The sequence below is a fragment of the Cyrtonyx montezumae genome, unplaced genomic scaffold (genome assembly GCF_038088225.1).
Source record: "Cyrtonyx montezumae isolate F1298 unplaced genomic scaffold, pur_monq_1.0 scaffold_4, whole genome shotgun sequence".
In the NCBI taxonomy this organism is placed as follows: Eukaryota; Metazoa; Chordata; class Aves; order Galliformes; family Odontophoridae; genus Cyrtonyx; species Cyrtonyx montezumae.
Window position 1 is genome coordinate 13879014 of NW_027072045.1, and position 16448 is coordinate 13895461.

General features: G+C 44.6%; 1 non-coding gene across 1 annotated transcript; it reads left to right on the top strand.

Annotated features, from left to right (window-relative positions):
• Positions 1-9795: 9795 nt before the first annotated feature.
• On the top strand, positions 9796-9867 carry TRNAE-UUC (transfer RNA glutamic acid (anticodon UUC)). Its single transcript has one exon. It is a non-coding gene; the product is annotated as a tRNA-Glu (tRNA).
• Positions 9868-16448: the final 6581 nt, after the last annotated feature.

Below are 16448 nucleotides of genomic sequence, written 5' to 3' on the forward strand. Positions count from 1 at the left end.
TCTTGCAGATGCTTTCAATTTCCATGTACCTTATTTCTCGTCATCTTGGCTTTTTTGATGAATGTGAAATGTAGCAATGTTGGCTGTTGATTATTAGCATTCAACATCTAGTGATCCTTACAGAAATTAGGATATCAGACTCAGAGATTCTGTTCATGATCTCCTTCGTCTGTGACAGTAGGCCTTGATGCTACAATAGAAGCTCAGTTCTTCTGCACAGGAAAGCATGTGATTGCACCATAGAGTTAAATCAGTTGCCTGATGTCTCCTGCAATTCACTTTGCCAGGTGAGGGATGTCATAAAAATGATTAGGCTGGAAAGAACCAAACCACCCTCCTTTAATCCAGACTTCTTTTTGTGTGTGTGTGTGTTTTTGAAGCCTGGTGTGGATTTTCTGGACTGATGAAGTGAGCACTTGCAATGTGGTGCATTGGAACCCTTGTGAAAAATAAAACATGATGTGGTAAGGAGTGGCTCAGGAATAGGAAAAAAAACCCTTCAGTCTAACAAAAGAACAGTCTGTGTGATGGTAGCCTGGTATTTAGAGATTCCAGTCAGTCTGAAGATGAACAGCCTTATTGGCATCTGCAGGTGGGTGTTCTGCTTATGCTTTACATCTCCTACTGCTTGTATTTGTGAATGAGTTCTGCCTGTCACCTCAGAGATGCAGAGATAGCTGCCTTTTGCTGCTGTTCTTACACCACAAGTATCAGCAGATCCCCATATTATCTAAGTGCTGTAAATGTGTATTGGTAAGAAACAGACCCTACAAAAATACTTCACAACCCACATGGGTGCGACAGCCCTTGTTTTAGAGGAAGAGGGTCTTTAGAGGTCATTAGAGATTAAATGATGTGACCAAGATCTTACAGGAACTTTTGCACTCTGAATTACATCTGGAACTCACACCTCACAGATTCAGAGCTCATGAGGGTATTTTAATAGTTAGATAACTTTTAGGAGACTCACTGACACACATTCATCCAAGGTAAACGTGATCTGCCATCTTGGGCCCAACCCCAGATTTGCTTTCATCAAGTCTAATTATGATAATGGTTCATTTAACCTCTCTGCCTCCCCCTAACTTCTGCTTTAAAGCAGAGGCACCGGCTGAGAAACCTTGGACTGCATAGTTCCAATTTTAGCTCTGTCTGACTCATTTAATAATTTGGTCAGGTTAGTTTGTCCTTGACTCAGTTTCCCCACTGTCAAAATGGGACTAATAACATCGTCCTGCGTTTTGAGGAAGGATTATGAAGATAAATTAGTTTTGGCTGGAGAAGAGTCCTGCAGGGCTAGCAGAATTAGAAGGAGACAAGCACTCTCTCTGTTACAAGTATTATCTATCACTTGTGCTTCTCACAGCCCTCTTTGACTTTTACTGACTGTATTCTTTCTCCTCTTGCAAATTATCAGCATGTATACTGATCAGCACAGTCCCTCACAGAGCCTACCAGACCATCTCCCCATCAACTTCTTTGCCCTTTGGGGCTGATGGTTTCACGGCTGGGAGGGAAATCCTGGCTGCACTGGTCTCAACAATGCCAGGACCTTAGCCCCGGTTTTCCACCATGACTTGCTTCCCCTTCTGTACAAAGGCTGGCTCCAGGGTTGCTCCTTCTGCCTTTCATTAGGATTCCTCTAAGGAAGAACAATCCCTTCCAGAAAATGCTGAGGTGGCTTTAGAGAAAGGCAAAGTGACAGGGAGCGAGGGGATGGTTGGAGAGGAAAAAGCCAGCCCCACAACAATCTGACTTCTTCTAGAGAGGGTTAAGTACTCACTGCCTCTTACTGGGTCACTTAATGATGGATGGTAGTTAGTGGGGGTGGGGAAAAGCTGACTTCCAGCCCTGCATCACTAAACCGTTCATTAGGAAAAACACACACAATGGAAAATGGCAGAGGGGCTCAAGTGTCCAATTTCTCTCTTGAACTCTCTGAACAGGAGGCTCCAGTCAGGGGAATCCCTGCCACCCTTTCTCCCCCTCCTTCCCTGGCAGTTTCTTTATTAATTAACGGAGTTGGCTGGGGACGGAAACAGAGGACAATAATCAACATAGATGGGTCTGCAGACCTATTTTTAATAATGTGCTTTGCATCTGTCCTAATTGGTATGGAAACAGTGACCTGATTGGAACAACCGGGAGCCTCTCGGGGCCTTTCTTTCTTTCTTTCTTTCTCTCTCTCTGTTTTCTTTTTTGTTTGGTTGAAGTTTGACTTGGTGGGAGTGGAGGGGCCAGTGGATAAGAAATATAAAACCTAACCTTAGGGGCTGTTCACAGGCTGGGGAGAGGGTTGGTTACTGGGGACATGGGGGAAGGGAGGCCCAGCAGCCTCGATTAGGAAGTCGGGTGTAAATGTCTCCAGAGCACACAGTCTGGCTGCCCAGAGACACTGGGGCTGAGTGTGGGAAGGAAGGGGCACCAGCTCTGCTGGGACAGTTTCATGATGGGAAATACGATGGCTTTGCCGACTGTGCCAAAAGGCAGCATTGCTTCAGGGGAAAGAGGAGTCCTCACCCTGCCACATAACAAATGCTCATGCTGTGATGGGTAACCCCTGTCTGCAAGAGGTTTTAACTTGAAATAGATGGGAGGATGGCCAGAGGAAGGTCAGAAGGTGGCTTAGTAATGATGATGGCTTGGAAGCATGGCTTCCTGAGTGCTGCTAGCTTCCCATGGGACTGGGGGCACCCCAGACTGAATGCTGCATACTTACATGTGCGCAGGGAATGCGCTTTTGTGGGGTGAGGGGAAAAAAGCTTTGAATTCAGTTGCAGTATGTTTTGTACACTGTGGTATCTGCAGGTTTGCCATGAGGGCATGGCGTGATGCTCTCACTGGTGCCTGCTGGGTGGCATCACAAAGGCATAGCGCTGCTGAACATAGGTGGCAGTGTGTGCACATGTGTCTCTGTGTCGGCGCTGTTCTGTGGCTGCCCAGGGCAGGAGGTGGACGCTTTTCTTTCTCCTGCTTGTTTAACCAGCAGCGAGCTCCTGCAGGCTGTGCTGCTGTTTTTGCCCAAGTCGCAGCACAGTTTTGTAGAGTCTCTTGGGATCTGGGCGTATGGAAGTAGATCTTTCTTCATGTAGCCATGGCTTCCTGTGGAGCAGCACGGCATGGCAGCGAGCCCATGGCTGAACACGGGGACTGAGGAACACATCACCCAGCCAAGGACCATGTCAGACATTTTTGTATCACAGTTCCAGTGCCTAGTTACTGCCTTCCAGCTTCACTTTCTGCCCAAAGCCCACATGTACATGCTCTTGCCAACAGCTAGGTGAAAAATCAAGCCCACAGACTTCAATTCTTATGAAGTGATTTCTATATAGGTGAGGGAAGAATACAGATGTTTTAAAATGGAGCAATGAACAAAGGATGGACAGAAGAATTGGCTCAAATGGCTCTGATTTGTACCTACCCCAGAAATGGCTCAATGTCTTCAACTCTGACCAGTGTTGTGTTTTTGTTTTTCCTATAATGTAGAAAGAATCGTTGTGTGAAAATCTTAGTTTCCTTCTAAGGAGGCTTGCACTTCTTGTATGTGTTGTGTAGAACCTCGGGAAATCATTCTACTGCCCTCAAAAGGATCAAAAAGAAACTGAAAATATGATCTTCCAAGTATTTACTGTTGTTACTAAACATAATGTGTATTTGGAGATTTGCTCCAGTCTGTTCTGGAGCCTTGCTCATTGGTTTGGGCTACTGCAGAAGTCAGAAGGACTGCAGCGTTGCTGAATTCAGGGTCTGTTTATGGCTTATAAGGCTGGGCATCTGCTGGATGTGCAACTGCTTGGGGAGAGGAAGGAATTAGAGAATAGAAATGCAGAGGGAGCAGGCAGTGAGCTCCTGCCTCTGTGCTGCAAGAGGAGTTGGCCAGGCCCCATGTAAATCAAGGACAAAGTTGACTAATTTCCTGGGTCGGTCATGGTGAAAATATCACATTTCATGGTTTGTTGCAGATTCATAGAAAAATCCTATTAAAACCGGGCAGATTACTTATACAATTTAAACAAATGATGATCAAAGATTATAACATGTTCTGTGAAGAATGAAAAGGAATAGAAATGAATGTGCATCTGGTGAAGTGGGGCCGGGTGGGTTTTTGCATGCAAACCTGCTCTTTTAGCACCCCGAGAGTAGGGGGGGGCCGGGCGGGCGAGCAGCGCGGGGCTCCGCATCCCCTTCGGCCGGAGGCTTGGAGGCTTGGAGGCGGGCCGTGGCGGCAGGGGGCGCCGCAGGACGCCTTTTGGCAGCGCCCGGGGCCGCGGCCGCCGCTCCGCCGCCGCTCCGAGGGAGCGTCCCCCGGGGGAAGGGCGCGCGCCGCGTGCCGGGGTCCGTGACCGCGCGGGTACCGCCAGCTCGGGTGTCTCCGCTGGAGGGATGCGTGCTCTCTGCTTAGCTCCTGACTCTGCGCTAACTCGCGAGCCCGCTACGCTCTGCGTCGCTCATGAGTTGTTTAGGAGGAAGCGCCGCTCTCGAAACCTAACAAAGCTTAGGGTGCGAGGTGAAAAATGAGATATATCTCGAGAAGGAAACAAGGTGTAAACTAGCAGTAAGCCAGACTGCTATTGATGCATAGATCTGTCTTCTAATGTCTCATCACAGTGAGATGTGCGAAACCTTCACCAACTGTGAGAGGCAACAACCTTATGCTGAAGGGAAGACTGCCTGGAAGAGTGCTTTTGTGATTCCTAAGGCAGAGATAAAATGAGTGTTTGCAAATGTGACTCCAAAAAAAAAAAAAAGGTAGAAATTCTGGGAAATAGAGAATGATTGGCAAGAGCCCCATATTTACACTAGGGACAGGAAAAGGTAGTTGTTTCATTGAAATCTTTTTCTTTGGAGGCAGATTTTCACACTTGACTGTGAAATTACCTCTGCAGATGAGGCAGCGTTTAGCAATTCCCCGTGCACCACTGAACATCCTATCCCAAACAGCAATCCTCATGAATGCTATCGTAGTGCTGTTCATGGCATGCTTTGCTCGAGAGTTAAGCTCAGACTCAAGTCGGTCTTGTTGCCACTCATTTTTGCTTCTTCAGGCTGAGCACGTTGACACGGGATGTGTCTGTGGCTCCTCTGACAAGGCTGGCTTTGTGCACTTTGTGTCTGAAGCTCTGTACTGAAGCCTTCCCAGACAACAGGAACTAGATGGTGGAACTAGGTGATCTTAAACGTTCCTTCCAACCCAAACCATTCTATGATTCTATGAACAGTGCCTGAGGGAGAGCTGGCAGCATCTGTCAGACCATTCAGTAGAGCATGCTAGGATCTGCTGTTGATGATTCTCCCTTAATCTTTATGGCAGAGTTCTCTGCTGAGCCTTTCTCCTAACTCATCCCTAACACCAACCTATGCGCAGCTGCAGTTGCAGTGTGAGAATGTGGTTGTGTCTGAAATATAAGGATAAAGTGCATGAATTTACTGATATCAGCTCTTTACCTAGATCCATAGATCTAGGAGAATATAGCAATAAACCTCCCTTGCATGACATTCAACCCACAATCCAAGACCCAGTGCCATCTCTAACCCCACAATTGCTCAAAGCCCATGTAGCCATAGCTTCATTATAACTGAGCACAGTGCATTCCAGCCTTTTGCTGTTGTTTTTTCTTCAAGGACCAGGCAAACTAAGCACGAAGCCCTTCCATCCTGACACTAAGCCAAGCTGTAACCAACCTTACTGATCACTGTAACACAGGGGCATAGTACAGCCCAGAAATGAAACACAAAATGTTTGACTCTGTCAACTTGTCTTATTGCTGAGGGCCTGAGAGAGTTCTGCAGTGGTGATAAGACACTGTTGCCCTAGGTGTGAGCTGCTCACAGTATCATTTATGGCTGAAGAAACTGTTATCTCTGAACATTAGCTATGAAAAACTTGAATCCCCTGGAGCAGGCTGCAATCCTACTGCAGCCTGGACACAATTCACTGGTAAACTTGAGTAAACAGAAGTGTATGCTGAATCTTAGTTTTAGTCCTAACTTTATTCCCGGCACGGATGATAGCCTAGGAATTCAGTTATGTCCGGAAGTTAATCAGAAGATGTTTAAATATGCTGATACTGATTTTACCACTTATCTTACCTCAAGTAATGATGCCATTCCAGCTCCAGCGTTGATCATGGCTCAGTAACCCCATTCTGTCGGACAATTAAAAATAGTACATTTTAATCTACTTGTCCCTGGGCAGGTTGCAGAACTGAGCAACAAAAATTGTTTAGCAGAACCTCATTTCTGGAATGTTAAGTTGGAGCCTAATTGTCATACTAACCCTGCCTTGACCTCTGCCCAGGAACCAGTGGAAAATTAGGAATAAATATTCGTCTGTAGGGGCACCAGCTTCCATCCAGTTTTGTGAGTCTTCATTTACACAATTAAAAGGGCTGCTCTGAAAGTAGTGCCTCCTCTTCATTTCCATGGAAACTACAACAGATACAAAGAGAACAATAACAACATTCGATAGAACAAATTCTTAGCTCCAAAACAGTGGGTAATTTTTTTAGCATGGTCACCACCATTAGCTGTGCATTTTCACCAGCGATGAACAAGACCTGTATGCTGCACTTGTAAACATCTGCACCAGTGGAGGTGACCCACTGTCAGTACTGCTGGAATGCAGCATCATCCATCTCATTGTGCTCACTTCCACTGCTTAGCCTCCATAAATGTTCAGCAAGCGTTGATGAATGTCAGTGGATGCCATTTTTATTTTTTTCTGCATAGAGAAATTGAACGATACATGTTTGCTTCATACCCACTGCGATGTCACTCGGTTTTGTTAGATTGCCCCTCTGCTGCTGTCTGTCATGTGCCAATAAAATGGAATGGAATATTGGTGAGAAGGTTCAATCTCTGCTGCCATAGCACCACCGTCCAACTCTGATGTTCTGGGCTGGTAGAACAAACTAGAAGGCATTACTTCTGAAGCAGCTTCCATGCCTAGCATATCTAATTTCTCTTCCAGGCTCTGTCCTCAACCCTATCCCTACTTTTAACTTCAGGTTAGCTACCCTACATTTGGCATTCTCATCTCTTGGTATCAAAGCTTGGCTTTTCTTTATGTCTGGCAGAGGGTAGTAATAAATATGTCTCTTCAGATCCTAATTTTAGCTCAAATCCCAAACATGCCATTGTTATACACTATACTCTCATTGCAACCAGACAGCCCCAATCTAGTTGTGCTAACCATATATTCTCTTGCAGAATTCAGTAAATACCCTTGGCTGTATCCACATCTCTTTTAATCCTGCTCCTAACAAAAATCCCACCATTCACTACAGTTCAAACATTTCCTCTTGCTTTAAAATTAAGAAGGCATTTGCATCTACTGACACCAAAGTGCTGTGTTTGCATTGCCAAGTGAGAGTCTCGCAGCTGGGATAAGGTCTTACCTAACCTGTTCTGAGTGGCTCTGGGATTGATAATCTGTGTTTGATGGTTTGGCTACAAAGAGCTGAAAATTCAGCATTTCAGATATAAGTGATCTTGGCCCTTGAGTGGTGTATAGCTGAGGTATTTTTGAATTCAAAGGCAACTATGCAGTTTTATACCAGCTGATGGGGTACTGACTGGCTATATAGAGAGCTTTACAGTAGAAAACTGTCTAATGCTTCCTTCCTGTGTGAGCTGAGGAATCCTTGTGCTATTATACTGTAACGCTTGTAGAGCCTTGCTGAGTAAACATCCAAACCTTGGTATAAACAGTGCATGCTGTTGCCTCTATATATGAGTGCTCTGTGGGCTTGTATATGCTTTCTGCTGCCTGGAGAGTGTGAGCTAGCAAGTGGGAACAGCATCTTGGGAATGTGGTGGGAGTTGTGGTGCTGGGGATGTGGAAGCAGTGGATGCGAGTCTTTTGATTTTTTTAATTTGACATCAAACGTGCTGGCGTTGGCTCATCGTGAACTGTTCCAGTGGTACTAATTACATCTGTGATGTGAACTGCCGCAGCAAGGAACTTGAGATATCAGAATTAAGGTAGAACCATACATTTACTGAGGATTCCTACTGTATGACTAAATGTCTTGACAAAATGCCACCTGATGTGCGCAGTATTTATAACCAGAATGCTGAATGAAGAAACTGGGCTGGTTGTTAGTTTGCTTGTACACGTTTAGGGAGTGATTTATTTTCAAGCAAGCACAGGGGCTTAAGTGGGGAGGCTGCTGGTCACCTGTGTGCTCTGTGCAGGGCTCAAGTAGCTGATGCCACTGAAGGTGAGAAAAGGGGATGTGCATGTTGAGTTCGAGAGAAAGTGAAGGTTGCAGATAACTCTCTTCCAGCCTGTTCTGTGAATAAGCATCTTCCATCAATTAAAACCACCAGTGCCTTCCTGTAGCAAAGCAGTCATCAAAGACTTGTCCTTATGCAGTGCCTGGAGAACATGGTAAGGACCACTCTTTTGGTGCAGCCAACAACCATCATGGTTGTTTTCTTCCAACAGTTTGTAGTCTTAGCATCATGTTCATTTCACGTTAATGGTGAGTAAAGCTGATTAGCTGCTGTTTTAACTGCAGGTAACTTGTCGTTATTGGCAGGAAACATGTTTCATCTGCATAACAGTTCCATGGGAGCAGTGGGGAACATTTTCTATTAGCGTTTGTTGATGTGAAACATGTTTCTTGGAGGAGTTATGTTTGGAACTGGGAGAGGATTTGATGTTTTTACTCTTAACTCCAACTGGAAAAACTAAATCATGGAAAGCACAGAAATGCTGTTTTGAATATTATTTCAAAAGTATCCAAGATCAATGTCTGTCCTGGTGTTTGCAATAGCATGTAACTATAGAAGCTAGAATCAACCATCTTAATGGTGCCCTATATATATACATATATATACATGCACCAAATGCATATGCAAAGATGGGGAAAAGGAAGGTGAGGGCTAGCTCCAGGGGAGCCTGATGTTTGTCTTTGCTGCATTTAGTTGTGAGCTTGAGCTCTGCAGGGACTTAGAAAGGGGCTGAGGCAGGTACACGTAAGCAGTGCATGTCCTTTCCTAACCCTAGCAGTGGAGCATTCCTCCTCTTCTCTTATATACCAAGTGGCTCTATTCAGATGTTGGTGGGTTTTGTTTTTGTTTTCTTTTAAAGTACTTTAGTAGCACATGCCATAGCTTTGTGCTGTCACAAACATGAGTTTTGAAAGTGACAGTAAAACCTACTTTATCAAGAAACATTTGTGTTCCTTTCCTTGCTTACCCATCCTCCTGCAAGCCCCAACACCTGGTGTTTGTGGAATGAGAAGGACCCACTTCCCTGGAATTAGTTTGCTTTGAGATCAGTAGGAACAAACCAAGCTCTCCAATTGCTGAAGCCTTATATAGGGGCTGCATGTTTAATCAGAAGCCCCATTTGGGTCAGTACCTTTTTGAAATGTTACCTGTGAGATAACAGTGATCAGTAGTTACCACAGTAGTAGCTGTTGTACTGAAGGATCTCAAAGGATGTGTACAGTTGTGCAGAGCTTTGAGGACAAATGCAGTTGTGTAACTTGCTTAAGAGTTTGCATCAGAAATACGTGACAGTTTTAGTGAGCAAGCAGAGAAGGATTCCGTATTTGGGATAAATCAGAAAAGGAATTTTAGGATGACTGTCTTCATGCTTGCACTGCAGCTTAGTCATTAACTTAAAAAAAAAAAAAAAAAAAAAAAAAAACTTTGCTTGCCCTGAGCTATAAAAACTTCCATAAGGACATCAGTTTACTACTTATTTGACAGATGTAGCAACTTGATTCTTAGCAACCTAGGAGCTGAATTGTTTTCGAGTATTCATTTATTTTTTTTAGTGCTTCCCATATGGTCTAGTGGTTAGGATTCCTGGTTTTCACCCAGGCGGCCCGGGTTCGACTCCCGGTATGGGAAGGGTCTCCCTTTTCAAGGGGGAACTGTTTTAAACTAAAAGGGGAAATTTAGGTTAGATGTTAGGAGGGAATTCTTTACACAGAGGTGAAATGCACAGGCTGCCCAGAGAGGCTGTGGGTGCTGCATCCTTGGAGGAGTTTATGATCAGTTTGGATGGCCCCTGCAGCCCTTCCAGCACATTTATTCTGTGATACTAAGGTGTATCTTGGGGAGGGGCTCCTTGTGCATAACAACCTTGCAGGTACAGAACTCAGTCCCAGAGAGCCCTGCACTGCTGTGTGACTTCTGGAAAGATAGCCTATTTCTGACTTTACTAACAACCCCAGGAAACACCCCCACTACCTTCAGTGCTGCAAGCATCACTTACCAGTAGTTATTATTTGTATTGCCAGAATGCCAAGGATGCATGTTACCTACGAAGGCATCACTGTGCTAGGCAACATATGAATGCAAAACAAACAAAAGATGATTTCTTGCTTCAAGGCTCTAGCAGTCTGAGGCAGGAGATTATGACCTGATCAGATGATTATAACTGACAACAGAGAAGCCAAGGCATTTTCTTCTGCTTGAACTCAGTAAAAACAAAACAAAACAAAAACACAGGCTTAAGCTCTGTTCCATTTGGCTTATTTGGAGACAGGAAAGAGTTAAAGAACATAACCACACAGAAAAACACACCTAAACTCCTTCTCTTCAAATAGTCCCAAGAGTTTGAGGGGGGGAAGAGGAGAGGAAAAACAAAGCAAGAGGAGTCTGAAGCTCAGACTGCCTTGTTTTGCAGTCATTTTTCCAAGATGTATTGGAGATTCTTTTATGCAACAGCACAGTGTTTGGGAATGAATATTTGTTCACTGAGATATGGCTCTCCCATGACAGAGCAGTGAAATATAGGATATTTTGCTTGTTGGCAGCAGATTTCTGGCTGCCTAAGTTTTTATAGTGCAGGTTTCTCTGTATGAGCATAGCTATTTATCTAGCAAGCAGGGCCAATAGATAGGAAGTTGAAGAGAGAGCCAGCACAGTTCTAAGCTATGCCAGTAGATAAAACCCCTTAAGGCAAAATTTCTACAGAACTGGGCCACTTGCCTGAGCTGGGGCAAACGCTGTTACATTTTGAGGTGCCCTTCAGTACCCCGTGGTTCTTGTACTCCCACAGTGCCTATCTAATGCAGCTGAGAATGTGTTGCCAGCTGCCGGGGTTGGGTTGTGGATCTTATAAGTCATGAGCTGGAAGATGGAGCTTTTCAGCAGAGGCTGCAGCAGGCTACTGACCTTCCATGTGTTATCCAGCCACCACCAAAGGTGGTTAGACAGTTACCCTGGGGTCTGCAAATTACGCCAACATGTGGATGCCTCTCTAGCCTGATTGCCAGATAATGTTGACTGTGTAAGAATACAAACAGCCTGAGTCTATGGATCAAGAATTTGGCTTAATTGTTGCAATTGGACCACACAGTGGAGTGTACTCTGACAGTGTTTTGCTTGAGATGAAGCTGGATCAGAACTGTGAGACTTGATCTTTAATTCATAATAGCTATATTGCTCTGAAGGTAACACCTTCTGTTTATTTCCATGGAAATGACAACAGCTACAAAGAGCACAATAACACTATTTGATAGAGCAAATTCTCAACCAGAAAATGCTATTTTTCAGCATTATTGCCACCATTAGCTATGCATTTTTGCCACTGATGAGCAACACCTGCATGCTGTGCTTGTAAACATCTGCACCAGTGGAGGTGGCCCACTGCCGTTACTCTGAAACGCCCCACCTACCAGCTCGCTGCACTCACATGTACGGTTTGGTCCCATGAATGTTCAGCAAACACTGCTGATTGTCAGTGGGTGCCATTTTTTCTGCATGGAGGAATTCAACTCCAAACCTTTGCTTTGTGCGCACAGCCACGTCAGATTCCATTGTGTCAGACTGCCCCTCTGCTGCCATCTGTCACACAGCAACAACGTGGAATGGCATGTTGGTGGGAAGGTTCAGTCTCTACTGCCATCCCACCAACATCTCCCTCCTACATTCTGGATCAACATAATAAAGCAGGAGGTGTTACTATTGGAACAGCCCCCAGCACATCTGGATAATGATGCTGGAAGTAAGCAGACCCTTTACTAGACAGGGAAGCAAAGATGGCAGTGGATGACAGCCAAGTATGAATTGTATGGCCCTCATTTTCATGCCATAAACTCGATGTTTTGCTTGAATACCTGCTGAAAACACAATATAATGCAATCTTTGCTCTAGAGATTCAGAAAGAAGCAGTATAAACATGAAAGACAACAGGTGATGAGAACAGGACACTGTGTGGGTAACATGGAATTTGTCTAAAGCACCTACCCGGATGGGACCAAGTGTTCCGAATAACGTCATCCTAGAGGACTTTTCAGGTAGACTTTTCATGGAGAATGGTGAAAGCAACCTAGAGGCATTTATAAGGAGCTCTGCTCATTCATAAAGGACATCCTGGGAGGAGGCATAAGGCTGCTGATACAGAGATGCACCACTTAAAAGAAGGTGTAGGAGGAGAGGCTGATAAGAGATGGTGCTCCATGCCAAAAATGGAAGATACTGGAGTCCAGCTAGCTGTGGATGTTCTTGTGAGGGAAGACAAGCAGCTTCATTTTTCTGTTTAAAAGAAAGAGGCAGCAAGCACTTGCTACAGGAGAGATATTTTCTGGAAGGTAGTTTGGGAAGGGCTGCTGTGCAGTCACAGGGCAGCAGGGCACAACAAGATTTCCAGATCAGGGTGGAGATGGCTATGAAGCTTAGTAGTTTTGAGGACTGCTTAGTTGTAACTATGTCTCAGGACATCTAAAGGCCCTGCCTTATGCTATTTTCTTAGTTCCTGTTGCAGCCTGGTATGACCTGAATATAATTTGCACAGCAGAGATTGAAACAGTAGCCAGGCTACCTACTAAGGTCAACTGAGTAGAGTCAAAGTGATCTTAGCCAGCTCTTACATAAAAGCACACGATCAAACTATTCAGACAGGTAGAAAAAAGGCAGAGTAGTAAGCAAGTAAACAGCCAGCAGCCAAGGATGTTTTTGAACGATTTCATCAGTTTTCAAACACAGGTTCCAGGGTGTTCAGATTATAATCCCCAGAGCCTCAAGAGGTGGGCAAAGGCATCTTCATTACACTCAGCTCACGAAGGCACTGCTTTTTCATTGGGTCCGCTGGGGTTTACCATCACACAGAGCAACAGCAGAACATTGAAAAGATCCCAAACTGCTTTGCAAATTATTACAGAAACTGTGTGATAGTACAATGGTATGTCTGGTTGTTTTAATTGATATTCTACACTTACCGCCAGCCTGGATCTCATTTTATAAACATTATGGAACATTCTCCTTACACTGCTACAAATACAGAGCCATTCCTGCTAGTTCAGAGGGAATTGTGGACTTGATTCTTGCTGAAGTTAACTTGCTGTTAATGTGAAATATATGCATAAGCTCTTTTTTGAACAGAAATGAAAAGTAAGTATAGACTTATCTGACTTTTCTGACATGTGTGCAGCATGTGTATGTGCGATGGTTATTTCACGGTTGATGGTGAAGACACTTGGACAACAACAGCTTGTGTGATACCATATCCAGTCTAATGCAGAAGTCAGTTAGGGGATTCCCATTGCCACCTCCGGGTGTCCAGCCCAGTCTTCCTCTTGTCACAGCATTTATAATCTCATTCTCAAACTCTTGCGAGGTCTATTGGGTTCTGATTTTCAGTTTGTTTGGTTTTTAGGCAAGATCTTTTTCTGTCTGAAGTTGTTCTTTGTGTAGCATTTAGAGCCCAAACCCTGTACACTAAGATTTGCTCAGGAGCAGTCTTTAGCTTCAACCAAGTATCTGAAATGGGAATTTTGTTCTAGGGAAGCAATTGTAAATGAGGGAATGTGAGTGCCTTCATGGGAATTCTCATCTGTATTTACCAGCGGCTGTTCAGGCCCATTAGTGCCCGCTGAGTCTCTGAAAATATACACACTGGCATGGTGCTATAGTCTGTAAGCTGTGTGTAGTATGTGAGAATGCAGCGGTGAGGGTGTGTGACCTGCCTGTGTGACTGGGTATGCGTGTAGGGCTTGTCAACATAGCTGTGGTGTGTGGTGGCTGGAGGCCTGTCTTTGCATTGATAGCAGCGTGCAAGCATGTGTGCAAACATAAAAGTGGGCAAGTGTGGATGAGTATATTGCTGTGGGTGAGAACATAGCAATGGATGCACTTATGAGTGTGTTAGCATGTCTGTAAGTGCAGAATATATGAATAAATGAACATGAATTAATGAGTATGTGTTACCAGCTGGTCTTAGAGGGAGAGATCCTGTTCCAGAAACTGTCTCCACGTTGTCCTGACCATTTCTGTACATGTATTAATTCTAAAGATGAAAAGCGCCCAGCTTGTCTTTAGCCTGGGCATCACCCCTGAGTACACAGTTGCTATGCCAGCTCAGTGTGTTTGTGTGCTCTTGTGAGAGAGTTGGTAATTGTGAGTGCTCCCTAAGAGAATCTCTGGGGCCAGGGGATACAATAGGCAAGGGTCTAGGGTCTGAAACTGTAGACTTTAATAAAGCCACTGACAGCAAATAAGAGCCTGACATGTGAGTCACATTACTGACAACAAGGGCTGCTTTGTAGTCCCATCTGCACCCCGATCGGGTCCCGTACTGTAACTGAAAGGGCAGAACAAACTGCTGCTGCCTTCAATAAATACAACAGTGCCACAAAGGCAGCCGAACAGACCAACTCTGTGTGGCTTTGCTGCAGCTGAGCTGCTTTCCTAGTTATATTCCACGCCTCCCCCACTGGTGGAAGTGACTGATGCTGCCCTCCAAGGGTTGCTTGTGAGCCCTGGGTATGTATGTGTGGCTCCATGGAGGACACTGCAGCTAGTCCTGGATTATCTCCCCTCCGTGCCACTCTGCGCTCCCATCCTGCTCTAACCAAGAGACTGGGAGAGCCGCAGAGCCTCTGTCCTGTGAGCTTTGTTCCTTGGATCTCCTGCCCTCACTTGTCTGGCAAAGCCCTGTGTCAGACTGTGAGCAACAGCTTCTTGAAATGTCTATGACTGAACTTTCAGTGTTGTGCTCAGGATCAAAATGTATGAGTTCCCAGAGCAGTCACTTTAAGTCCTTTCAAATGTGTGGTTATCTCCTTAGTTCAGGTATCATCAAGAGATAGGTGTTTGCTATTTATGTAGCTGTCACCTAGCACAGTCAGAAGCATTTTTCCCTGGCTGTACACAGGAGTTCTTGCTTTTCCCTTCCTCTGGGCCTCTCCTCTTTGGTTTTGGAGACTTTCCCAGTGAAGCATTTTCACACAGGGAAAAAACAAAAAGCACAAGTTGGTGCACAGCATTGAATTTAAGGGATGTTCAGAGTGTGGTCTGTACTGTTTGCCCTGAGCTTCTGCTGTCTATGATCAAGCTGTAGCTGCTCCCGTTGGTCCATGTGTGCAAGGTCTCACTGAAGCTGTATTCAGCCAAGGAGATTTCAGCCATAGTGATTCCTTCCTAAGTTACATGCTTTAGCTACCTGAGCAGCCAGATGAAATTCTGGTGTTTACTGTAGTGCGTCTTTGACAGAACATGCAAGCAGTGAGATGCATCATATCTTTCCTTGAAAAGGAGATCAGATTTCAGAGAGCAGATGAATCCAACTTCTGCACATCTTCAGGAAATCCCACAAGAAAATCTTACGTGGAAAAAAAAAAAAAGCCAAACAACCCTGTGACTTTGCATCCCCTCCCTGTGCAAGTACTGCTCCAGATAATATTAGATAAAGGAAAGTGCAAACTAACAATTAAAAAAAAAAAGACAAATGATTAGAAGCAATACATCATACAAATACGTACCCAGAAAACGAGGGAGGATTTGACTCATGTTATGTAGGAAATGCCCAGATGCTGTAGCTGGAGGAGTTGATAGGCAGAGTCATAGAATTGTCTGAGTTGAAAGGGGCCCTTAAGGGCCATCTGGTGCAACTCTCTTGCAGTGAGAAGGGACACCTACAGCTTGATCAGGTGCTCAGAGCCCCATCCAGCCTGACCTTGGATGCCTCCAGGGGTGAGGTATCCACCGCATCTCCAGGCAATCTGTTTCAGTACTTCACTACCCTTATAGAATTTTTTTTTCTCTTTATATCCAGTCTAAATCTCCCTTTTTAGATTGAAACCTTTTCCCCTTGTCCCATCACAACAGATGCTCCTAAAGAGTCTGTCCCCTTCTTTCTTATAGAGCAAATTGTGAAGATGTTTTGCAAAAATCTGAATTTCTGATAGTTCAATGTGTGGGCTTTCTGCTAGAGATTCCTCTTCTCTATTAATAGTATTTAGAGGATTAAACACCACTGGTTTGAAATATCCTACACATCTAAGAAGATGTACCAGAAATCTTAAATCCTGTAGAAATTGTGCCTTGAACTTTTGGGAAAATAGTTGTGAGTTTGAAAACAAATTTAGAGCATCTTATGTCACTTTTGAAAGTGAGGGCAGACTTCTCAAATCCTAGTCCAGTTCTTTGGTCACATAACAGCTTTCCTTTTGCTTTTGTGCTTGGGCTGTGACCTGGACTGGGCT